Raw genomic sequence first — 25333 nt, forward strand, 5'->3', positions numbered from 1 at the left:
GACAAATGAGGAATCAGTATCACAAGCAGTGTCACCGTAGGAAATCCCTGGTGGGCCTCACTGCCTGAGATCCCCACACTTCCTCCTCTAGAGGTCAAATTCCAGACTGTGCACTCAAATTATACATTGTTACTCTATTAGAGAGTCAGTTGTATCGTGGCGTAGGACCACTGATAAACATGTTGGTTTGGTTTGCTTCTATAGAAACTACACCAAGATTCATCTACTGGTTAGACAAGCACCTGTGGAGAGTGGCCACAACCCTTAATTTTTTGCCTCTACTACTACATTCCCCACCTGGTAGGCCCTTCATGCCCCAGTCCTACACTGGTCACAAGGGTGGTGACAGCCATGATGGCATCATTGAGTAATTGATTCACAAGGAAATACAAAACAGCAACATCATTCCAATCACAGAAGGACCAACAGAACTATTTGTGAGAATAAATATTGGTTCCAACTGAGAACAGTAAGTAAATTCCATTCATGCTACAGTGTTAGAGCTACACTGGACCCCTTTTAGGAGTAAGTGAGAAAAATTAGTATTTTTTTTAAACTTTGCTTCATTTAAAAAAAAAACTAATTTATTAATTTATTTAGCTATTCAAAATGCACTATATGTGTTTTGGTTTTATTTCCTTATAGAATAAAATCATTGTAGTTATTCCAATTAATCTTATTTTTAAATAACTAAATTTCTGTATGTGTGCTCTTCTACCGTAAATGTGCTTCTGTGCTTTTATTAAACTTAAACATACTGTACTTTCTTCCCTTTGTTGCTCATACACAATGGCAGCCTTCTTGCTTAAGGAATTAAGTTTCCCAAGAGCAGCCATTTTGTTGGAGACAGTACAGTAGCACACTCCACTTCTAACAATTGTAAGTTTTAAAAAAATGTACCTCCTTTTACTAATGGAGTAAATAAGTCTGATATTGCGGGAATTGCTGTTAGGATACTCCCAATATACTACATATTAGCTTTTTCCTCTCTCCTTACAAAAAGAATGTCAATTACTGTATATATGTCAAACATCTCAACAGGTTTGTGCACAAGCCATGCCCACTCAAGGCAGACATATCTTCCATCTGGACATGAATAGATTAACATAGCTGGGTGCAAACCTGGCATGAGATGTTAACATTCAAAATGTTGACACCATAATGCCAATAAGTCCAAAATCTCAGCAGTTAAAATGTTTGCCAGCTACACAATGTTAACAATTAAAATATTGACAGGCATACAATGTAGTCAGTAAAATGTTCACCATCAAAATGTTGACAGGTGTGCAAGGTAGTCAATCAAACTGTTGAATATTAGTTTAGAATTTGCCGCTAATGTCTTATTATAGGTAAAATAATATAAAATAAAATGGAACGGTTAGGTGCTAGGGTGGCAAGGGTGTGTTCTAGGTTGCAAGAGATGGGTGCTAGGCCCACCTTAGATGGGTGCTAGCATAATGAAGGGTTGTTTGGCTACAAAGTGGTGGTTGATAGAGTAACTTACTTTATTACACTGAACAGGACTGGGCAATAAGAAGTTTACTTCCCTTACTGTAATTGTGGAGATGTCATGTCAGTCATCATCTTCACTCCTGTTATATGTAGTTACTACATCAGGATAGTGGGATGGTATCGGGTTCCTGTCGCTTGGGATGCCCGGGGTCAGAATACCATCAGAGGCATCCCGAAGTACAGGATCCCAACACCTAGTTGGTAAGTAGTCTAACCCTAACCCCCCCTTTTTAGTGCCTAAACCTGACCCACCCTCCCCAAAACCTTACCCTAACCCTTACCAGTGGTGACTAACCCTAACCCTACCTCCCTGAAGCCTAACCCTAACCCTCCCCCTCTTAGTGCCTAACCCTAACCATCCCACCTAGAAGGTAAGTAGTCTAACCCTAATCCCCCCTACTTAGTGCCTAAACCTAACCCTCCCTCCCCACAGCCTAACCCTAACCTCTCCACTCCCCCCGCAGCCTAACCCTAATCCTCCTGCCTCAGCCTAACCCTAACTTCCCCAGGATCCTGACCCTTACCCACCCTGGCATACTTACAATCGGGATGCTGGCAGTGGAGATTCTGGCATTGTGATCCATGTTGGGATCCTGGCATCAGTCTTCTGACCAGTGTCAGGATTCCAGACTCGGTATTCCGACTGTTGGCATCCCAAATGCTGGTGTGCTGACCAGATCCCAGGAGAGTAACGTAAACAGCCATAGTAGCTTTGTTCATCTCTTTCCTGGAACATAAAAGTACTATGCCATCTACATCTACTAAACTACAAAGAAAGAAAAACAACATGTTAAATCAAGCTTCATGATTTAAAAAATAAAATTAAGTGACTGTGACCTTGTAATGGCATGGAATTAATGTAACATATGCATAAATGTAATACAGGCTGTCAGTGATAGCAACAATTGCAAAACAAACCATTTTGTAATTGGAAAATACAATTTGATATTAAAAAAAAAGTTAAAACTTAAATTAAAATTTCCAGAACCTACACAGTCAAATAGATCAGGTGTATTAGTTTGTTTCAAATAAAAATGAGAACATTTGTATTGAACTCACACCCTTCCAGTAGTCAAAAAGCTGTGTTACTACATACCATATTCTGCTTTAATGTAAATCTCATGGATAACTGAATAGCTTTATGATGTGAAAGAGTATATTTACAATGGAGAATACAACTTGCTGGAATAAGGGTCTTGTCAATCATTAACAGGCATTATAAAAGTTGCATTGCACACAAAATGAATGAAGTTTATTACATTTTATACAATGACTGTATTTCGAAAACTTAAAGTAGTATAGATTCATTAATAATAGCTCCCATTTTATTTTATACACTATTAATTATTTCATAATACAATACTAGTGGCAAATACTTGTCATTGCCGACTTTTTGAATTGTCGACATCTTGAATTGTCAACATTTTGAATCAGTTGCAATTTTGTACCTATCGACAATGCTACCTGTTGACATTTTGATTGTCAACATACTGTTAGTATTGTAGACATTTTTTCCATGTCAAAATTTTGCACCTGTTGACATTTGTTTGTTGACTTTTGTACCTGTCATCATTTTGATTGTTACGTCAACTGTGTTGACATTTTGAATGTTGACATAATGGTGTTGAAATGCTGACTGTCGACATGTTCTATGTCAATATTGTGAATACATACCAAACAATCATACAGCAAAGCACTTAGAGGTGACAGGAAATGACAGTAGGTGTTTCTTAGGATTCGGTCATACTACGCTACAACAATGGAGGAAGCTGCCAATTCAACCACATTTATACAAAAAGAAAAAAGCACAGTATAATAGTGCTGAGTATGTAATATATTATACAAATATCATGTAAGAGAAGTACTGTATATAGGAAATTGAATTGCTTCTTAGAAACCATGAACAAATTATTACATACTGTGCATCTGGAAAGCATTCACAGCGCTTCACTTTTTCCAAATTTTGTTATGTTACAACCTTATTCCAAACTGGAATAAATTAATTTTTTCCCTTAAAATTCCACACACAACACCCCGTAATGACAATGTGAAAAAAGTTTTTTTTTTTTAGATTTTTTGCAAATTTATTAAAAATAAAAAACTAAGAAATCACATGTACATAAGTATTCACAGCCTTTACTCAATACTTTGTTGATGCACCTTTGGCAGCAATTACAGCCTCAAGTCTTTTTGAATATGATGCCACAACCAGTTTCGCACATTCCTCTTTGCAGCACCTCTCAAGCTCCATCAGGTTGGATGGGAAGCGTTGGTGCACAGCCATTTTCAGATCTCTCCAGAGATGTTCAATCGGATTCAAGTCTGGGCTCTGGCTGGGCCACTCAAGGACATCCCCCCCCCCCGATCACTCAGTGTAGATGGCCGGCCAGCTCTAGGAAGAGTCCTGGTGGTTCCAAACTTCTTCCATTTGTATGGATGATGGAGGCCACTGTGCTCATTGCGACCTTCAAAGCAGCAGATATTTTTCTGTACCCTTCCCCAGATTTGTGCCTCGATACAATCCTGTCTCTGAGGTCTACAGACAACTCCTTTGACTTCATGCTTGGTTTGTGCACAGACATGCACTGTCAAGTGTGAGACCTTATATAAACAGGTGTGTGCCTTTCCAAAGCATGTCCAATCAACTAAATTTACCACAGGTGGACTCCAATTAAGCTGTGGAAACATCTCAAGGATGATCAGTGGAAACAGGATGCACCTGAGCTCAATTTTGAGCTTCATGGCAAATTCTGTGAATATTTATGTACATTTGATTTCTTAGTTTTTTATTTTTAATACATTTGCAAAAATAACAAAAAAAAATAACAAAAAAATTGTTTTCACATTGTCATTATGGGGTATTGTGTGTAGAATTTTGAGGAAAAAAATTAATTTATTCCATTTTGGAATAAGGCTGTACCTTAACAAAATGTGGAAAAAGTGGAGCACTGTGAATATTTTCCAGATGCACTGTACATTAATTAATTAATACAATATACATGAATCATAAAAGATATACATAAAAAAATATTTTTACACATAGAAACCAGTTTTATAAATGTGTGAATACTCAAATTCACATATATTGCTCAAGACCACAGTATATGGTATAAAGTAGAATCCTAAATTCACTTTCATGGAAATAGGCATATAGAGTACACCTTGACAAAGGCCATTGAAGGGCTGAAACGCGTTGGTGACTGGTTGGAGGTACCCACTGTGTCCAGAGGGAAGTCGCTGATTGTTGCTGCAAACCCCGGGGAGCAATATTTGATGTGTTTTTGGGTGGATAATTGATACACCCCTACAACTCTGGTACGTGGGTCCACTAATCTGTGGTGGATTGAAATAAATTTTTTAACTATTTATTCTTGCAAATTTGCACTACGATAATATATGCTAAGTTTTTAAGGAAGATTTTCTGTTGCACTTTAAGATAATAAAATAATACCATTTGGACACCAGAACAAATAGTATTTCACTATATACTGCTATTTTCTTCCTACTTTTGGGGACACAACTCAAAATGGAGTGGTAAAGTGGTGAAATATCCTGGAGGAGATTTGCTAGGAAGCAGTGGAAGCAGTACCCCACGCTCATTTGGGTGGGCACGACTGACACCCCACAGAATCTGGTACGTAGGTCTGCCAATTCATGGGCATTCCAAGTTGTGGGATAACTTTTGAGATATATCTGAGTCCATTGAATCAATGTAAACAGAACTCATTTCGACCGTACTTCACTATATATCGCTTTCTCTTTCATCTTTTGGGTAAAACTATGGGAATTGGAGTGGGGAATTATTGCCAAATAAAGAACACCCCCATCAGAGTTTAACATTGTCCTTCTGAAGAGTGAAGATTGCCCTAGTAACCCAGGGAGCGCACCACAGCAAAATTTGATTGTATATAGAGTACAGTACTTGCTCGAGGTTTATGTGTCATTTGTAGAGACAAATCCCTATATACCCACTAGCAGAAAGGTGTAAAGGTGGCAGAGGACTTTCTCACAGTTTCTAATCTTTAGTTTCAATCCTCCATTCAAATAACAAAGAGATGTTCCACAGGTTGCCTGGTGGTAATTGTACTATGTCTGGCTGGACATCATACAATTTGTTCTATGGCATGTGGACATAAAATGCAAACAGACCTCATTCACCCAACAAGTGTTAAATCAACATCATGCAAGAGGGTTTGGGGCAGAGTAGCCACAGGACATACAACACGTCCTCTGCTCTGCCCAGAGCTGTTCAGTTACTAACTGCTCCCCTGAATGGTTAGCCCTGAGGGTGAAATTAACATATGTTTTTCCATACAGCCTCCGCGGCTGTGAGGAAATATCTGAGTTAAGTGCACCCAATGGTACTTACTTTGGAGTAATTCCATAGCTACAGGCACTGATCCTGGTAGCTATGAGTCAATGGATGAACTGTCGACATGTAGCATGTTGGCATGATCAACATGTTGACATTCCTCATGTCAATATTCATTATGTCTACATGGATGATACTGTATGTGGACATGATGAACTGACGACAAACATTCTCTGGTGGTCTAGTAATATCTTACCTTGTCCCGGTAGCTGCAATGACTCAAGCATCTTCTTCTGGGTCCAGATGGTCATGTGAGGGGGATACATTCAATATCCTGGCTGTCGGGATCCCGTCACTCAGTATACCGGTGCTGGGATCCCGACCGCTGGGATACCGACACCTATTCTCCCACTTGGGGTGTCCACGACACCCCTGGAGGGAGAATAAATAGTGTGGCGCATGTAGCTCACCACCGTGCCCAAGGGCGGGCCCGCAATGGGCTCTTTTGCACTCGCCCCACTGCCGGCATTCCAGCGCCCCGCATCCCGCAGTCGGTATATCGGTACCAACCCATGTGAGGATCAGTTTCAGAGCAGGCATCTGAGGAACAGTATTCTGGTAAATAGTACTTCCCTTACCCCTTACCTTAATCCCGTTCCCTTACCTCCCCTAATGCTAAACACCTCTCCGCAGCCTAACCCTAACTTCTCCTTGAAGTCTAGTCCCTAACCACCAGCATCCTTGGAATGTTGACATTTTGCATGGTGACATTTCAGATATCGGCATTGTGAACCAGTTGACAGTTTGAGGATGTCGACCTGTCACCTTTCAACAGTTTGAACTATGTCAACATTCTGATGAATTCATAATTCATCATTATGATGAATGATGAATTATGAACGTTAGTTCCTGTCAACCTTCTGACCAGATACTGATACAAACCCAACTAATGTTATGAGCAGTGGTGGTTTCAGAGGTGGCAGCGCAGTCCAAAGTAATAATAGGGGAGCCACACCAACTGCCACCAACTGTCATCCCAAAATGACTGATGATGTGGCTCCCTATTTGAACTTTGGACTGCGCTGCAGCCCCAGCTCTGAAGCCACCACTGGTTATAGGTGAAACATTTATGTTAATTAAGACATAGCATATAGTGCAGGGAATAAACTGATTCTATTAAGCAGGATTGAAACATGCTGATTAAACAGGATTCAAATGAGCCAGCAATGAACATAGGCCCTCATTCCGAGTTCATTGCTAGCTGCCATTAATCACTGAGTAGCAATCAGTTAAAAAAACGACAAAACTGCGCATGCGTATGCACCGCAATGTGCATGCGCGGCGTACGGGTGCTACGAGCGACGTGGTTTTGCATAGGTTCTAGCTACGCTCTCAGTCGCACTGCCAAACGCAGGGAGATTGACAGCAGGGCCGAAACTAGGGGGGGGGCTAGGGGGGCAGGCGACCTGGGCGCCAGATTGGAGGGGGCGCCGAGACCCCCTAACACCCGCCGCGGCACTTACTTTTAAACCCCCTTCTCCCGAGTGCCCAGCTCGGGGGGCGGGGTTTCGCGGAATGACGCGATTGCGTCGTGACGTCACGGCGCAAACGCGTCATTCCACGAAACCCCGCCGGAGGAGGGAGAAGGGGGAGCCCGGAGCCGCGCAGACGAGGAGGGAGAGGCGGCTGAAGAGCGGCGAGAACCGCTTCAAATGTAAGTCAGCCCCTCTCCCTTCCTCTCTCTCTCTCTCCCTCCACCACCTGCCGCAATGTGTAAAATGGGGACCTGTGCCTGCCGCTATGTGTAAAATGGGGACCTGTGCCTGCCGCTATGTGTAAAATGGGGACCTGTGCCTGCCGCTATGTGTAAAATGGGGACACTTGCCAGCGTACTGTGTAAAATGGGGACCTGTGCCTGCCGCTATGTGTAAAATGGGGACCTGTGCCTGCCGCAATGTGTAAAATGGGGACACTTGCCAGCGTACTGTGTAAAATGGGGACCTGTGCCTGCCGCTATGTGTAAAATGGGGACACTTGCCAGCGTACTGTGTAAAATGGGGACCTGTGCCTGCCGCAATGTGTAAAATGGGGACCTGTGCCTGCCGCTATGTGTAAAATGGGGACACTTGCCAGCGTACTGTGTAAAATGGGGACCTGTGCCTGCTGCAATGTGTAAAATGGGGACACTTGCCAGCGTACTGTGTAAAATGGGGACCTGTGCCTGCCGCTATGTGTAAAATGGGGACACTTGCCAGCGTACTGTGTAAAATGGGGACCTGTGCCTGCCGCAATGTGTAAAATGGGGACCTGTGCCTGCCGCAATGTGTAAAATGGGGACACTTGCCAGCGTACTGTGTAAAATGGGGACCTGTGCCTGCCGCAATGTGTAAAATGGGGACACTTGCCAGCGTACTGTGTAAAATGGGGACCTGTGCCTGCCGCTATGTGTAAAATGGGGACACTTGCCAGCGTACTGTGTAAAATGGGGACCTGTGCCTGCCGCAATGTGTAAAATGGGGACCTGTGCCTGCCGCAATGTGTAAAATGGGGACACTTGCCAGCGTACTGTGTAAAATGGGGACCTGTGCCTGCCGCTATGTGTAAAATGGGGACACTTGCCAGCGTACTGTGTAAAATGGGGACCTGTGCCTGCCGCAATGTGTAAAATGGGGACACTTTTTCCTGCCGCAATGTGTAAAATGGGGACACTTTTTCCTGCCGCAATGTGTAAAATGGGGACACCTGTCTGCCGCAATGTGTAAAATGGGGAATGGGGACACTTGCCTGTCGTACTGTGTAAAATGGGGACACTTTTTCCTGGATATGAAATTTATGTTAGAAAAGGCAGTTTTTCAGGTAAAAAAGTTCTGAAAGAGATATATATATATATATAATATTTTTATTCATTTATTTTTTATTTTTTTATTTTATTTTATTATTTTTATTTATTTATTGTAAAATATTTTATTTTATTTTTGCGGGGGGGGGGGGGGGGGGTGTCAAATGACTACCTTGCCCCGGGTGACAAAAATCCTAGTTTCGGCCCTGTTGACAGGAAGTGGGAGTTTTTGGGTGGCAACTGACCGTTTTTTGGGAGTGTTTGGAAAAACGCAGGCGTGGACGGGCGTTTGCTGGGCGGGTATCTGACATCATTACCATGTCACTCGTTGCAGCAATCATCGCACAGAATAAGTAACTACAGGGATGGTCTTGTTCTGCACAAAATGTGTTTGCAGCCGCTCTGCTGCACAGGCGTTCGCACTCTTGCTATGCTAAAATACACTCCCCCGAGACTATGTGTTTGCACGGCTGCTAAAAGTAGCTAGTGAGCGATCAACTCGGAATGAGGGCCATAGTCTGGGAGTGGATAACTCAAAATGCACAGTGGATTAACAAGAATGTCCATGAAGGCATTAAGGCAATAACTCAAATGGTACCAAGCAACATATAATGGCAGAAAAGATATATAAACAGTATAATCTGCTACTGCAGCTGTAAATCCAGTGGAGCAGTAGTGATAATAATACAATGCTGAGCTGCCCAGGAGCAGATTTGTCTAGCAGCAGGTGCTGGGGACAGACACTGGTTTTCAGGATGTCCAGCAGAGGAACACTGTTGCAGGTTTTACAGATAGCACTGGAACAGAATGCTGTTAAGTAACACTGGAGCAGATTTCCCAGATAGCACTGGAGCAGAATGTTATGATGCAATACTAGAGCAGGTTTTCAATGGAGCAAGGTACTGATCTTTTAGAGCGAGATGTAGTTCTGGGCCAGGAGCCCAAAAAGCAAGAACTAACAGAATGAAAGAGTAACCGAAAGTGACCAGATAAAGCACAGGAATATGACACATGATCTGACCCAATATGTAGCTGTGGATCAGGTTTACAGTCCAGTTTACAGGTGCAGTCCATAGCTGCTGGATCAGATAATTAACACAGGCTTCCACAATTAGCAAACAGAATAAGGGACCAGACTGACTGGAATGTAGCAGAGCAGCACCACTGGAGAGAGCACCACCACTGGTGGGACAGCAGTACTGCAGTGGATTGAGACACCAAGCATCAGCTTACTAATTAGCCAGCCAAAAATGTTAGCAAAGGAATCAGTGGAAGTGGGGGGGTTGATGAATTTTATCAGCTATAAATTATTGATAGATTTCAGCTATATTAAATCACTATGATCGAATGGACATGTGCGTCATGATGTAATGGCGTCCAAGTTTGCCAGAGGTTCGGGATGCTGGCCGAACTCTAACATTTTTTTAAAGCAGCAAAACCATGTCTTGTAAACGACTGCCGCTTAAAAATAAAGTCAGAGTTCGGCAGGCGTCCCGCACCTCCACCAACCTTGTACGCCATGACATCCCGCTGGTGGTCTGGATGGAGGTCTGTTCACATTTTATGCAATTACAGGTTTATCTATATTTTTTTGTTTATTATGTTTTTCATGGATTGTGTACGCAAGGTGTGGCTATTATATAATGAGACTGTACTATTAAAAAATAAATTGTATTGTGTGAGTTAAAATGGGGTGGAGGAACATTGACCTTCGACTATCCCAAAATGTTTTTGCAAGTTACAGTACACCCCTCTCATACAGGTAGTTTGCTGTCACACATTGTTTGAAGAAGTTGTGTTGTTCCTGTGTATCGTAAAAATGCTTAGTTCAAAAGTAGAGTTAGTTAGTTTGAACAAAGCGCCCACCATATCTTTTTGCATGCAGATTTTATGTCACGTGCATGTGTGTTTGAGTGGCGCAAAAGATTTAGTGATGGTCTTGAGGCTGTTGAAGATGATGAAATCCTAGAAGGCCTTGAATATCAAAAACAAAAAAAAATGTGGAAGAAAATTAGAAAATTCTTCAAATTGACTGTTAAGCATCTGAAAGATAGCAGAAATGGTAAACATCGACAAAGAAACTGTTAAGCAAGTTTTGCTTCAAAATCTTAACATGACAAAGTTTGTGCTAAGTTGGTTCCAAGGCTTCTCACTTCCGAGCAGACAGAAAATTTAAGCAAATTTGTACAGATATTTAGGAACAACTTCAAGCTGATTCACATTTCTTAGATAAAGTTATTATCTGTGATGAAACATGGATCTTCGAGTGCAGTCCTCAGACACAATGCCAGTCCATGCACTGGAAACACTATCATCACCAAGAATGAAGAAAGCACGTCAAAGCAAATCCAAATTCAAAGCCATGATAATTGTTTCTTTGATATCAAGGGTGTTTTTTTTGGCAGACTGGGTACCAATTGGCACAAGAGTGACTCAACATTACTACAAAAATGTTCTAGAAACTTCTGAAAGAATCAGAAGAAGGCAGGAGTTGTGGAAAAATGGATTATTCTTCCACCAGGACAATACACCAGCCCACACAGCTCTCCCTGTGAAGACTTTTTGTGTGCAAGAAATAGATTGCAGTGCTAGAACACTCTCCATACTCGCCACTCCTAGCACCGTGTGACTTTTCTCTTTTCCCTAAAGTCACATCTGGGAACCCGTTTTACTGAGGTAGAGAAGAAAATGATGGAGCTATTATTGAGACAGCTGACAGATAATGAGCTACAGCACGGCTTTGACCGATGGGAAATAAGAATGCAGTTGTGCATAAATGCAGAAGGGGAGTACATAGAAGGGGAGGCATTTGATATGCCAGGTGTTGGGATCCCAGCGCTCACCATACCAATGCCGGAATCCCGACAGCCGCCATACCAACAACTATTCTCCCTCTTGGGGTGTCCACGACACCCCTGGAGGGAGAATAAATAGCGTGGCATGTGTAGAGCGCCACCGTGCTTGCAGCGTGGCAAACGCAGCAAGCCCATAAGGGGCTCTTTTGCGCTCACCCCGCTGCCTGCATGCCGGCTGTCGGGATCCCAGCGCCGGTATGCTGGTCGCCGGGATACCAAGCGCCGGCATGACATACTACACCCCATAGAAGGGGAATGGAGTTAAATTATTGCTGACCATTTATAGAAATAATTGCATGCTTAGAAAATAATAGTTTCATTATGACAAAATTCTGAGATTTTCCAACCCGGATAATAATAACAATGTAAAGCCAATAACAGCAACATAATAAAATGTATTGCTACCCAAAAGCAAACTGCACTGTAATCATTATTTGAAAGCATTTACAGATGTAGCAGCTTAGGGCATACATGGTTCACTAATCAGACACTGTTAGGGTCTCCTGCCCTGTACTGCCACGTCGTCATGGCAACCGGGAGACAAGTGCTAGCGGAGTGACCTGAGCGCAGCTGATACTCCGGTTCGGGTCTTTTGCTGTGCAGTGGTTATAGGCTCTGTGCATGGCAGGGGATCCGGTGCTGGTTTTTGTGCTCACAGTCTGTGAGGTCTGAGTGGGGCGTGGACAGCACCTGCTTTATAAGGCCTCTTCTCAGGGTAAGCAGATGCTGCTGAATCTTTGTTGGTTAGTCAGTTTCTGAAAGTTAGCCAGTACTGTGTAGCTTTGTATTTGTTTGTTGCTTACTGCAAATAGGCCTGGGGATTTGGTATTACACTCTGCCAATCCAGACCTAGCAGTAAGACTGGAGTCAGTCGTTTAGCTTGCTGGGGTTCTGTTACTACTCTGTGAACTTAGCAAGTTTGCGGCTGTATTCTAAGACTTGCCTGTCTAATCCTGTCTCACTGTGCTAGGTGTCATGGGTCAGTTTAGTGGCAGTAAGCTGAACCTGTGCACTGCAAGTAAGAATTAGGATTGTGGAGACTCTCCTTGTGTCTATCATTCAATCTCTGACCAAGGAGTTTACTGCCACACCCGTTGGTAACCCTTTAGGGTTTTGCTGTTGCCCTTAGCAACAGCATTTCGGGTTCTCTACGTATTAAAACACAACATCTTGCTTTTCCCATCTGAGCAGTTCTAATACAAGGGAGATACCCAGTTCCTTAGCCTCTGGGCTTCTCTGTTCACTTTGTGTGTATTTTGTTAACCTATCACCTTCTGTGTACGTTATGTCATATACCCCAGTCTGTCTGTAAGTCCATTTGTTTTGCATAATAGTTCAAACACCAGTACATTCCTGCAGGCACTGGAGTGCATAACAGTCCTGACACCAGTACTTTCCTGCAGGCACTGGTGTGCATAACATATTCAGCAGCCTAATACTCCTGTTGAAATTTTGTGGGAATATGGAGCATACCCCTCAAAATACGTTGCAACAGGTGGTCGATCAGGTGCAGGTCCTGACTCGACAATTTAATGATTTGTCCATTAAAATGCACACCTCCCAGGCTGCTGGCGGAGCTCCCGCAGCAGCAGCACCTGCAGGGGTTAAGGAGCCGAAAGTAAATCTCCCGGATCGTTTTTCTAGAGATCGCTCGCAGTTCTTTTGTTTCAAGGAGAGCTGCAAGCTATACTTCCGGCTTAGGCCTCAGTCTTCTGGGTCGGAGATTCAGCGGGTGGGCATAGTGATTTCCTTGCTACAAGGAGACCCACAGGTCTGGGCATATGGGTTGCAGCCTGACTGTCCGTCGCTTAAAAGTGTTGATGCTTTTTTTACGGCACTGGGCATGTTGTATGATGACCCTGACAAGACGGCCTCAGCCGAGGCTCAGATTTCGATCCTTAAGCAAGGGCGAAGGCCAGTTGAGGTTTACTGTACGGAGTTTCGGAGGTTGGCCCATGATACCCAGTGGAATGACCCAGCCCTGAGACACCAGTACCGAAGAGGTCTTTCTAACCAGATAAAGGACCAACTGGTACAATATCCCTTGCCTGATAGCTTGGATCAGCTCATGCAGTTATCCATCCGGGTGGATAGACGGCTGAGAGAGCGTAGGCTTGAAAGGGAGACTGAGATTTCCTTCCTTCCCAAGGGAACCTCAGACTCTGAGGAATTTTCAGAGGAGCCTATGCAGATTGGGGCTACCCGCCTCTCCTCGCGTGAGAAGACGCGGAGGAGACAGCAGGGGTTGTGTTTGTACTGTGGGAATAAAGGTCATGTGGTAGTATCATGCCCAGAAAAGCCAGAAAACTTCAGGTCCTGAGGGTGATGGGAAATATCCTGTCAGGCCAGAAGTCAGAATTTCCCAAGAAGACTTTTATCATTCCGGTGACCTTGAAGATCCTCGGTCAAACTGTCAAGACTGAGGCCTTTGTGGACAGTGGGGCCGACGGGGTTTTTATGGACCGCCAATTCGCCCTGAAACACTCTGTTCCCTTAGTACCCCTGGCATCGGAAATTGAGATTTGTGGGTTAAACGGGGAACCATTATCCCAAGGTAAAATTACCTCTTGCACTAGCCAGATTTCTTTGTTTATTGGAGCCACACACTCTGAAAAATTGTCCTTTTATGTGACTGTCTGTACTTTTGCCCCATTGGTGTTGGGGTTACCCTGGTTAAGGGCCCACAGTCCTCAATTTGACTGGGTCTCTGGGGAGATTCTTAGTTGGGGTACTGATTGTTTCAGGAGTTGCTTGAGCCTTCCAGTCAGGCTCTCGCAGCTAAGTTTGCCAGGATTGCCAGGGTGTTATGCAGATTTTGCGGACGTGTTCTCCAAAAAAGTTGCAGAGGTACTACCTCCCCATCGCCCCTATGACTGTGCCATTGATTTGTTGCCAAATGCTAAGCTTCCCAAGAGCAGGTTGTACTCCCTGTCACGTCCTGAGACTCAGGCTATGGCAGAGTACATTCAGGAGAACTTGGCTAAGGGATTTATCAGACCTTCACAGTCTCCAGTTGGGTCGGGGTTCTTCTTCGTGGGTAAAAAGGACGGTTCGTTGCGACCCTGCATCGACTTCAGGGAATTGAACCGTATTACGATTAAAAACTCATACCCACTGCCTCTCATTTCGGTCTTGTTTGACCAGCTTCGTACTGCCACCATTTTTTCTAAGATTGACCTACGCGGTGCGTACAATCTAATCCGAATAAGAGAGGGGGATGAATGGAAGACTGCCTTTAATACCCACTCAGGGCATTATGAATATTTGGTGATGCCTTTTGGGCTCTGTAATGCCCCGGCAGTCTTCCAGGATTTCATGAATGATGTGCTCAGGGAATATTTGGATAGATTCTTAGTTGTATACTTAGATGACATCCTAATCTTCTCCCATTCCCTGGAGGAACATCGGAAGCATGTACGCTTAGTCCTCCAGAAACTCAGAGACCACCGGCTTGGGGCGAAGCTGGAGAAGTGCGAATTTGAAGTTCAGCAAATCGCATTTCTAGGATATATTATCTCCCCAGAAGGTTTCCAAATGGAGGGTTCCAAGGTACAGGCAGTCCTGGATTGGGTGCAGCCCACTAGTTTGAAGGCGCTTCAGCGTTTCCTGGGCTTTGCGAATTTTTATAGACGATTTATCGCTGGATTTTCGTCTATAGTGGCGCCCTTGGTGGCACTCACTAAGAAAGGGGCGGATGTTGCTCACTGGTCTTGTGAGGCTAAAGCGGCTTTTGCCCATTTCAAAAGGGCATTTGTTTCGGCCAAGGTGCTGCGATACCCAGATCCAGAGCATCCTTTTGTGGTGGAGGTGGATGCCTCTGAGATGGGTATTGGGGCAGTGCTTTCTCAGATGGGAGTGTCTGATAATCGCCTTCATCCCTGTGCTTACTTTTCCCGTAAATTTTCGCCTGCCGAGATGAATTATGACGTGGGTAACCGGGAATTGTTGGCTATTAAGGATGCACTCGAGGAGTGGAGACACTGGCTTGAGGGGGCTAAGTTTGTGGTCTCAATTCTCACTGACCATAAGAATCTGGCATATTTAGAGTCAGCGAAGCGTCTCAATGCCAGGCAGGCACGATGGGCTTTGTTTTTTGCTCGCTTTAATTTTTTGATAACATATCGCCCTGGGTCAAAAAACATCAAGGCTGATGCGCTCTCGCAGAGTTTTGCTCCAATCCAGGAGACCACCGAGGAGCCGTTGCCCATTGTTTCCCCATCATGTATTAAAGTGGGCATTACCCAGGACCTCTTATCATTAGTCCTTAGAGCACAGGAGCAGGCTCCTCCAGACCTTCCGGTAGGTCTTTTGTTTGTGCCTCCTAGGTTAAGACAGCGAGTGTTCCTGGAATTCCATGCCAAGAAGTCTGCTGGTCACCCGGGTATTGCCAGAACTCGGGAGTTGCTATCTAGGGCGGTGTGGTGGCCCTCGGTGGCTAAGGATGTGGATCAGTGGGTTCGGGCATGTGACATCTGTGCCCGAAATAAGACTCCTAGAGGGGTTCCGGTTGGCCCATTACATCCACTCTCTATCCCATCTAAGCCATGGACCCACATTTCAATGGATTTTGTGGTGGACTTGCCCAAATCCTCGGGGATGACAGCCATCTGGGTTGTCGTTGACAGGTTTTCGAAGATGGCGCACTTCGTTCCACTGGTTGGGCTGCCATCGGCCAGACGCCTGTCTGAATTATTTATGCTGCATGTTGTGCGTCTCCACGGGTTGCCACTTGATGTGGTCTCTGACCGCGGATCCCAGTTTGTGGCCAAATTCTGGAGGGCATTTTGTTCCGATCTCCAGATTTCTGTCAGCTTGTCGTCGGGCTACCATCCGCAGTCTAATGGGCAGACTGAAAGGGTGAACCAGTCCTTGGAGCAGTTCCTCAGGTGTTATGTCTCCAAGTGTCAGACTGACTGGGTTGCTCATCTGTCCATGGCGGAGTTTGCCTATAACAACGCGGCTCACTCTGCTACAGGGATCTCTCCATTCCTTTGTGTGTATGGGCATCATCCTAAGGCCAATTCTTTTGACCCCCTGGACTCCACGCCTGGTGGTTCCTCTGTGGTTTCGGTCCTTAGAGGTATTTGGCGGAAAGTGAAGAAAGCCCTTGTGTCTGTGTCATTAGTGACCAAAAGGGTTTTTGATAAGCGGAAAAGACCCTGCAGCTTCAAATTAGGAGACTTCGTCTGGTTGTCTACCAAGAATTTGAAGTTGAGACAGCCATCTCATAAGTTAGGCCCCCGGTTCATCGGCCTTTATAAGATCACCAGGGTTATCAATCCGGTGGCATTTCAGTTAGATCTGCCCCGTTCTTTGGGTATCAATAAAACCTTTCATTGTTCCCTTTTAAAACGGGCGATTAGTAATCCTTCTTCCAGTGGAAGACCTTCCCCTCTTCTGATACGTGGCCAGAGGGAGTTTGTTGTTGAAAGGATTCTTGACTCCAAGGTGGTTCGGGGTCGGCTGTCATTTTTGGTGCACTGGAAGGGGTATGGCCCGGAGGAGCGGTCGTGGGTGCGCAGTTGTGATCTTCATGCCCCCAGACTGATACGCTCTTTCTTCTCGCAGTTCCCCGATAAACCAGGTGGTAGGGGTTCTTTGACCCCTCGTCAGAGGGGGGGTACTGTTAGGGTCTCCTGCCCTGTGCTGCCACGTCGTCATGGCAACCGGGAGACAAGTGCTAGCGGAGTGACCTGAGCGCAGCTGATACTCCGGTTCAGGTCTTTTGCTGTGCAGTGGTTATAGGCTCTGTGCATGGCAGGGGATCCGGTGCTGGTTTTTGTGCTCACAGTCTGTGAGGTCTGAGTGGGGCGTGGACAGCACCTGCTTTATAAGGCCTCTTCTCAGGGTAAGCAGATGCTGCTGAATCTTTGTTGGTTAGTCAGTTTCTGAAAGTTAGCCAGTACTGTGTAGCTTTGTATTTGTTTGTTGCTTACTGCAAATAGGCCTGGGGATTTGGTATTACACTCTGCCAATCCAGACCTAGCAGTAAGACTGGAGTCAGTCGTTTAGCTTGCTGGGGTTCTGTTACTACTCTGTGAACTTAGCAAGTTTGCGGCTGTATTCTAAGACTTGCCTGTCTAATCCTGTCTCACTGTGCTAGGTGTCATGGGTCAGTTTAGTGGCAGTAAGCTGAACCTGTGCACTGCAAGTAAGAATTAGGATTGTGGAGACTCTCCTTGTGTCTATCATTCAATCTCTGACCAAGGAGTTTACTGCCACACCCGTTGGTAACCCTTTAGGGTTTTGCTGTTGCCCTTAGCAACAGCATTTCGGGTTCTCTACGTATTAAAACACAACATCTTGCTTTTCCCATCTGAGCAGTTCTAATACAAGGGAGATACCCAGTTCCTTAGCCTCTGGGCTTCTCTGTTCACTTTGTGTGTATTTTGTTAACCTATCACCTTCTGTGTACGTTATGTCATATTCCCCAGTCTGTCTGTAAGTCCATTTGTTTTGCATAACAGTTCAAACACCAGTACATTCCTGCAGGCACTGGAGTGCATAACAGTCCTGACACCAGTACTTTCCTGCAGGCACTGGTGTGCATAACAGACACTAAAAAACATACACTGAAGGACCCTCTGGGGTACATGCAAGCAGCGACATTCAGTAAATTGCGCGAGTGCACTAGTGAGTTTACAGTATATACAGTATTTGTGTGTCTCCGGGCGATTCTGAGTTGAATGGATCTTGGCTGGATCTCTCTGTCTGTGAAATTGGTGTTTCTGGGTGGCAACTGGGCAGCAACGTTAAGGTCACACACAAGAGTACCATGGCAGTGTTGTTTGCGTGTTCCAAGAGTTCTGTGCTTTTCGGAGATGCTGCAGGTGCAAGTGTCGATACTAATGGTTTATGGTTGCAAGTGTAGATGGAAAAGGAGTGGGCGGTGGGGCTTCCTGCTTGAAGCTGCACAGATCGTCTCATTAGCATAAGGTAGTAAATCTATCTGCCGTGGCCCCTCATTTGCAGTCGCTCTGCGTCTGACTCAGAATCGGTGTGTAACGTTTATTATTTAGATAACATCAGACAGTCTTTCCTGTTCTAACATTAATCCTTGATTTGGAGTAAGAACAGTTTTTTGACCTCTGTGTTTTTTAGGCTATAAATAATAGGGTTTAACATTGGGATTATAATGGCGTAAAATATGGAGACGTATTTGCCTAGATTTGATGAGAAGTGTGATGAGGGCCCAAAGTACATAAACATGGCTGTCCAATAGAATAAAGCCACCACAATAACATGGGAGGTGCACGTAGAAAAAGCTTTGGATCTTCCCGTGGAGTGAATCTTTAATACAGATGATATAATAAAAGCATATGAGGTTATTATTAGCTGAATAGGAAGAAGAAGAGTAATAAAACTAATGCAAATGATCATCAGCTCGTTCTGCTGGGTACTGTCACATGACAGCTTTATTACCGCAAGAACTTCCCAGACAAAGTGATTGATCTGGTTGGGATTGCAAAATCGCATGGGCATTGCGGCTGAAGGAACCACCGAGGTCATAAAACATAATAGCCACACAAAGGCTATAAGTCGAAAGCAAATGGTCCACCGCATAACAACGTGATAGTACAGTGGTTTGCAAATAGCAACATATCGATCATAAGCCATCAGGACGAGTGTCAGGCTCTCTGTACTTCCTAGAAATTGACCAGTATAGACTTGAATGGCGCAAGCAATTATTGAAGTTCTTCTATCAGTAGAAAGGAGGTCCACCAGTAATTTAGGTACCGTTGATGAGGAATAACAAAAGTCTATAAATGATAAATTGCAGAGAAAAAAGTACATTGGGATGTGCAAGTGAGGGCTGATTATTACCACACATATCATAAAGCCGTTTCCAACTATAGTTACTAAATAGATCACAGAAAACAGCAGTAACAGAGCAATGTTTACCCTGATGTCCCAGGAGAAACCAAGGAGAATGACGTCAGTGGCAAGAGTCTTGTTGACGAGGTCCATCATACAAAATAATTCAATATCTGTAAAGTCCGACTTACTGTAAAACTTAAAAGAGCTGTATCTTTGTCTTTGTGTTTGACTTATTTATATAGCAGCTATCAATTCTGTGCTTCTTTGTAGAATAATACTGGGAGTATCCTGTGAAGTTTATTGATAAATGCCACCATGAAGTACTTTTATGGGTTTTCTAAGATAAATGAAAACTGTTAAAATTTGAATTTCTTTAGGGTCTCCCCACTATGATCTTTTCATATTGGGCAAAGAGAGTTTGAGACGCCCATAATTTTTTCTGTATTTTTTTTTCTGTTTCTTTTTCTTTTTTACATTGCTTACACAACAGCATACAGTATTTAGAAATAATAAAATATTGTATTGTGGTAAAAAAGTATTTGGCAAGTGTTTCGATTCAATAAACTATTATAGTTGTGCATCTGTTTTCTTACAATTTTAGAGTAATATGTTTGAGGGTTTAATATGAAATACCGGTGTTCAGGATATCGGCGCTCACATGACCAACAGCAGTGACCCGACACTGAAGATCCCAACATTAGAGGGGGTAAGTCAGTGGTTCTCAAACTTTTTGTAATCATGGTGCCCTACAGTACCTGAATTTGTTTCACGGCACCCCTAGGTCAAAAGTTTTTTATTGAGAAATGTAAAAAGAAATATTATATTTAGTACATTGTTTTTATATATCATCCTTAGGCTGAGTTATGTGATAAGTGACAAGAATTGTTTCTGTTTGTCCACATATTTTATGATTGGCAGCCACCAGCACTGGTTTTGCCTATTACATTGACCATAAAAATTTGAATTGGTCCTGAACTACCAATCCAAGGCACCCCTGCAAGTGTCCAGAGGCACCCCAGGGTGCCACGGCACACAGTTTGAGAACCACTGGGGTAAGTATTTTTACACTTCCCCATCCCCTACCCTAACCCTAGCCCTCGGGGGTGTCAACTATGGCTAACCCTCAAGAAGTGGCAGCTTGGGGGGAGTTGGCTAGGGCATAACCCTATCTCCCTTAGTGCCTAACCCTAACCCCCCCCCATCCCTAACCCAATCCCCAATACTTAACTTTGGGATGTCAGCTGTCGGTGTTCCGGCACCGGTCTCCTGAGTGGTGTCGGGATTCTGGTGTTGGTCACATGACCGACGGCATCCCAACCACTGGGATGTTGAACGCATCCTGTATTGGGGTAGTACAAACTGCAGTCAAATACACTAAGAGCAATATTATATATTAGATACAATGCCCCCAGCCTCCTAGGGCACCAAGGAGAAATGCAATTGTTACTGCTGGACTGGTGGTCACTGAATGACCATTCATCTTGCGTTTGGCTCATACTCTGGTAGGCAGACCATTCAGACAGCCATAGGCACTTTGAAACCTATTTAAAAAGCACAGGGAAAAGAGGGACAAAAAAATTTGCTTTGAAAGTGCCGCCATATTAATATTTGGAAAGTGTCTGGAAAGCCCGTGCAGTAAAGGGATGTCTTAGTGTAGAGATTCTACACATTTGTAATGTGTGCACCAACCAACTGTGGTGATGTCAGACTGATGTCAGACTCATAAAGATAAGTAGGGGAGTGGGCAGCAAGATGGTTGCCCCTCAGAAGCAAGGCGGGGGGAAAGATGGAGGCCACAACCCGGTCCCTGCTCTCTCCCCCTCAGCTCCCAGCTCACCTGAAAAGGAAGTTGTCTGCAGTTGAGGAAGGGGCTGTCGGGGGGGAGATGTCCATCGCAGGGAATGCCAGTTCCTCCTATGCTGCTTAGGCACTCAGTACCACCCAGTGTAAATGCTGTTACATTTCCTATAGTACCTTCACCGCCATCCTCCAACTGCAGTGACTACTTTCTCTATGAAGTAGCTGATAGTCATTATAATAAACTTTGGGGTAAATTTACTAAGGTGCGAGTTTTTTAGAACTGGTGATGTTGCTCATAGCAACCAATCAGATTCTACTTAACATTTATCTAGCTGCTTCTAGAATATAATAGATAGAATCTGATTGGTTACTATAGGCAACATCACCAATTCTCAAAAACTCCCACCTTAGTAAATTTACCCCTTGGTATTCCATAAATAGACATCACATGTTTTTGTTTTTGTTTCCCAATCAGTGCATAGCACAAATAAATACACCGGCCCGGAATGTAATGAAGTCCAAGTTTGGCAGCCATGTGGATGTTGGCCGAAGTCTGACATTTTTTTAAAGGGGCAATCATGTACAAGGCATGAATTAGATTTGTACACGATAGCCCTCCTTAAAAAAATGTCAGAGTTTGGCAGGATCCCACACAGCTGCAGAACTCGGAGTCCATTACATCCTGGCTACCAGGTGAAATAATGAGTGGTGTATTGTCATGGTATTGGGATGCCATTGTAGGTAATACCAAGTATAGGAATAATGGGTTTTGGATTTATTACAGTACTGAATGACATAAATGTCCTGATTCAGAGTTACATGCTGTGAGGATACGGATTCTCTGATCACTCAGGTAAACAGTTTAGTACACAGTAGCGAGGTGTCTTGCTGAAAAGTTGTTGCAAGACACTGCAAGAGATGGAACAGTACTTTTGGAATGTTAGCAGTATGGAGGCAGAAACAGAAGTGTACAAAAATCTCAACAAGAGATTCCTGCATATGGTCTGTCGAGCGCGAGATATTAAGGTGACCGCAACAGATGTAAAGTAATCCCTAATTGCGAAATTGGTTCTATGGGATCGAGAACACCCTGATAATGAAGAAGAGGACTCTGAGGAGTCTGATGAGGAGGAACAAAGGACGGAATGGTTGAGACCTATAGCCAGGACACTTTATGTCAACAACGGCAGTGAGAGCGGGGGATCGGAGGTGGGTTCTCAAGGGCTAGGACAACCCCGTCAGAAAGTCCATGGAGAGGTGAAATTTGAAGATGAGTTTGAGAGGACACCAGAAGTGTTAAAGGCCCGTCTAGAAGCGCTGGGAGATGGCGCAACATCTGATGATCAGATGCAGGTAATACAGGAGGTGCTGGGATTACCAGACTACAATCCTACAGTGGCCAATGCTCTACAGACTCCCCTGTCCTATCAGGATGTGCCCCAGGAAATGGGCCAGCAACGCAACCTGGTGTCTGAAGTTTCGCATGGAGGAGATATGCCAAGCCAGCGACTGGGTCAGAGGAGGGAGAGCTCGAGCAGTCGGCTGATGGAATCCACTCTGAGGTGGCATGAACAGATCAGGGAGCAAGGTGTGTTGGATCACTCCAGGAGGCAGTTATCCCCAGAAAGGTGTACATGGAGTCTGGACGATACCATGCGGGTAAGTGCAGTTAATGCTACCCTGTGCTATTCTATGCAAGGAATATCTGAGGAACAGCTGAGTTATAGCATTCCTTTACAAAGGACTAACCAGTCAGCTAAGGTGTCTGTGATGGTAGGGCTCAATACCCCACACACAGAGGACAAGACCCAGAGTCATGATCTGCTTGATACAACAATAGACCAGGGAGAAGTGCAGTGGAGTTCCTGGCCTGAGAGGAATGATGTGTTTTGCTTCTGAAAGCTACTGGTTGGATAGTGCTTCCAGTGTGCTGAGGCCTAGAAGCATTGTTGTTAACCTCTTATTTCAAAAGGCTTCTGGACGTGCACTGAGGAAGAGGCTGCCAGTGTGCTGAGTAAGGATTGTGTCTGGACGCATTGTGGACACTGGATGACAAGCTTTTCCTGGGAGTGCAGACTTGTTGGCTCTGCTATACAGATACTCCCTCATACATCTGTGATTCTACACCATTACATTGCATCCGGACAGGATAGTGATGGAGAGTAGCTGTACCTCTGACTAGGCATTAAGGTGCCATCAGTGGAGAGGATTTGTGGCGAAGGGCGCTGTGTGAGCTAATATCCCAAGTCAGGAGACTCAGGGATACTGCCAGCATTTAACCAGCAGAGGACGGCAGAAATCTGTAATCCTATACTATTGTGAGGACTTAGTAAGTAAGATACCATCCTGGCTTGTAATAGTTACTGTTTTAGTCTACTGTGCATGTATGTTTACAATAAAGGGCATTTGCCGTTTTACTAAACTTTTGACCTGAGTGATCAGAGAATCTGTATCCTCACACATGCTATACCAATATTTATGCAAACACCCATTATTTTCTTCTGCGCATGCAACTGAGTCGTAACCCAATTTTGATCATACAGAGTTGCAGATCAAATTTAGATGCACTGTATCAGGAATGTTATGGGCGTTCCTGACTAGTGACTGGGAGGAAACAAGGGGGTGGCTGAAAGACCACCGAGAAAATCCATTGTATGGGGGTGTCACAGATGTGTTGCTGGCATGTTGCTGAAAGTGGCTGCATGCGAAAACACTGAACCGCTCATTAAACCTCCTAATGGCTGATGATGACCCTGTGTATGAATCAGTGATAACACTTTAACCTTAAATAAAATAACGACATAGAGACTTACTGTATATTTGGCAGAAACTGTTAGCTTATTTTTTTCAATGAGCTGTAACTTTAAATAGTTGCGAGGAAAAAGAATTAGAGAATGGTGGCAAAGAAAGAATGGGTAAACTCCTTCCACAACCCGCAAAAACTGACATCAGAACCATATACCAAACCAGCTAAACCCACAACGGTATCCACTAAACCTTCTACCTTGACAAGCTTCCCATTTGGGATGATGCTGCCCCCGTAAGGGTGGTCCAGCAGACATAAACAGTCAACGAAGGTGAGCGCACCAAAAACTAGGAGCCAATCAAAAAACAATCTTTATGTGCCCTAAAACAGGTAAGCTGCAGTTCTTTCCTGCCAGACACAGCTAACGCAATGTTCCCGGAGACATGCGCATACGCAGTATACCCTGGCGCAATGCCAGAGTCGACTGTACCATCGGAGAGGAGGGGGCCCATTCGGAGCCTGCCACAGGCCCCCTCCTCTCTTAAAGTGCCTTTGGTGTGAAGCTGAGGTGTGGAAAATACGGTAAAATGCAAAAGTATGAAACTGGCTATCTGCTGTGCTGCGTCTAAGTTGCACCACTATCTCACATCACAGTGCAAAGGCACTTGGTGAATGAGGACACACCGCTAGACAACCTACGTTTCATAAGTACCAGCTGGTATACTGTATTTCACATCACAGGTGGGATGCACTGATTGTACTGTACAGGGATAAAAAAAAATATCCTGATGTGGACTGTAAGCTTAATTTAATAGAAAGTAGACTGTAAACATATCACATTTGTCTGTTTCTTGCTGGCTGGTGTCTTTACATGACATGCTCTGTAATTGGCCTGAATTTCCACCAAACATAAATATATCTGTAAATTGTGAATCTGCATCAGTGAGCAGTGAACGGTGCATACACTTTGTGTCAGTCATTGCCAAACTGTGTGCCTAGGTACCCTGCAGGGTACACTTGCAGGGGTGCCTTCAGTTGGTGGTCGAGAACCAAATATGGTCAATGTAATAGGCCAAACCAGTGCTGGTGTGTTCCAATCATAAAATATTTGGTAAACAGAAGCAAATCTTGGCCCTCACCACATAATTGAACCTAAGGATAACATATTCAGTAAACAAAACTTACTTAATTTAATAAAATGAGAAACTTTTGCCCTAGGGGTGCTGTAAAAAAAACTAAAAAATGTGATACTGTAGGGCGCTATGATTCAAGAAACTTTTGGGAATCACTGCATGTGATACAGAAAAGTAACAGACAGAGAGGGGGGGTGCAAATCCCCACCCCTAAATTTCCCTTCAGCACACTAAAAATTACCTGTAACCATTCCTGAACCTATCTGGTAATAGAAATTCAGAGAATTAGTCACACATGTTTGCAAACACATGTTTAGC

This window comes from Pseudophryne corroboree, chromosome 4 (genome assembly GCF_028390025.1).
Source record: "Pseudophryne corroboree isolate aPseCor3 chromosome 4, aPseCor3.hap2, whole genome shotgun sequence".
In the NCBI taxonomy this organism is placed as follows: Eukaryota; Metazoa; Chordata; class Amphibia; order Anura; family Myobatrachidae; genus Pseudophryne; species Pseudophryne corroboree.